Source organism: Schistocerca serialis, chromosome 1, assembly GCF_023864345.2.
Source record: "Schistocerca serialis cubense isolate TAMUIC-IGC-003099 chromosome 1, iqSchSeri2.2, whole genome shotgun sequence".
Lineage (NCBI taxonomy): Eukaryota > Metazoa > Arthropoda > Insecta > Orthoptera > Acrididae > Schistocerca > Schistocerca serialis.
This window is the reverse complement of record NC_064638.1, coordinates 927,309,769-927,311,620: the sequence shown is the minus strand read 5'-3', so window position 1 is coordinate 927,311,620 and position 1,852 is coordinate 927,309,769. Positions and strand designations below refer to the sequence as shown.

General features: G+C 48.6%; 1 pseudogene; it reads left to right on the top strand.

Annotated features, from left to right (window-relative positions):
- Positions 1-336: 336 nt before the first annotated feature.
- LOC126425450 (5S ribosomal RNA) lies at positions 337-454 on the top strand (annotated as a pseudogene).
- The last annotated feature ends 1,398 nt before the right edge of the window (positions 455-1,852 follow it).

Genomic DNA, 1,852 nt, shown 5'->3' with positions numbered 1-1,852 from the left:
GAGTGCTTCTACTTCTTGATGTGCACATCTCCACATCGCGGATGACTCAAGTGGGAGACACTCAAGAACCAGTCGCTTAGCCCTCATCTCTCCCCACACGCTGATCACAGCTTCGGTCCTTAAAAAAGGACCTTGAAGGGTCGACGATTCTTGTCGGACGAGGATGTGCAGCAAACAGTTACGGACTTCTTCACGCTGTAGGACACGGTGTATCTTCAACCTGGTGCGTCGGTAGATGGTTGCCTCAGTGCTAACGGCGATTTTTCCTCATTGACGTACCGATTCTGGTCGGTACGCCATACGAACGGAACTTTTTGATCGGTTCTTAAAATTGAAAATAACGGCCTTGCCGCAGTGGATACACCGGTTCCCGTCAGATCACCGAAGTTAAGCGCTGTCGGGCGTGGGCGGCATTTGGATGGGTGACCATCCGCGCCGCCTTGCGCTGTTGCCATTTTTCGGGGTGCACTCAGCCTCGTGGTGCCAATTGAGGACCTACTCGACCGAATAGTAGCGGCTCCGGTCAAAGAAAACCATCATAACGACCGGGAGAGTGGTGTGCTGACCACACGCCCCTCCTACCCGCATCCTGAGCTGAGGATGACACGGCGGTCGGATGATCCCGATGGGTCACTTGTGGCCTGAAGACGGAGTGCTCTTAAAATTGCAAATACGAGGCTGTGACCCGTACTTGACTTCAGTATGAAATATTGTCCCAGTCAATAAAGTTTCTGAAATGTAAACTGCTCTATTATGTCTTCAAGTAACCAGGTTTCACCCATAGCCCATGGTTCAAGATGAGGTACATGTGTGACGATATCGGTTCCTTTTGTTGCTGATGTAGGAGGGCATCTAACACCTCACTATCGTCCAAGATGAAAAGTTCGAGCTCGATCTGTACCTTGACCTTCAAGATCACTTGATGCAATTCTCTGGATTTTTCTATCTGATGTCATATCAGCAGCGTAGTATACAGCTCGCCCATTGAGACAGTCAAAGAACTGGAGCAGCGAACTGTACAGTCCTTCAACTTTACGTAATGATTTGAATGTGTCTGAAACAAATGGTTCAAATGGATCTGAGCACTATGGGACACAACATCTGAGGTCATCATGCGCCTAGAACTTAGAACTACTTAAACATAACTAACCTAAGGACATCACACACATCCATGCCCGAGGCAGGATTCGAACCAACGATCGTAGCAGCAGCGCGGTTCCAGACTGAAGCGCCTAGAACCGCTCAACCACCCCGGCTGGCTGTCTGAAACAAATCGAATGCAGGATTAGATCCAAATTAGAGGACGTCACGTGATATAGCTCCATTGACATGTACGAGTACGAGTATTCAGCAAATCGTAACTATAACGCACTGTAGTACTATTGCATATTCTTGTTGAAGTAGGCCATGGGTGAAATTTGAGCTCGATTAGATGGTAACTCAATCAACAAGTTTACAGTTCAATTATATTTGTGCTAACAAGCATAGTATTTCATCTGAAGTCAGTGGCGCATCGTAACCACAGATTAGCAGTTATCCGCTCATTCGGAGCAAAGGGATGCGATCGCTCAGCACTCACGAGGCGATGCTACGTTATTTCATACGAGTTCTACCGACAGAGCCGGCCGGTGTGGCCGAGCGGTTCTAGGCGCTACAGTCTGGAACCGCGCGAACGCTACGGTCGTGTGTGATGTCCTTAGGTTAGTTAGGTTTAAGTAGTTCTAAGTTCTAGGGGACTGATGACCACAGTAGTTAAGTCCCATAGTGCTCAGAGCCATTTGAACCAGCCATTTCTACCGACAGAGCTGCCATCTGTTTGGCCTTGGATGTTTCTGGCGGAGACACTCCTGCC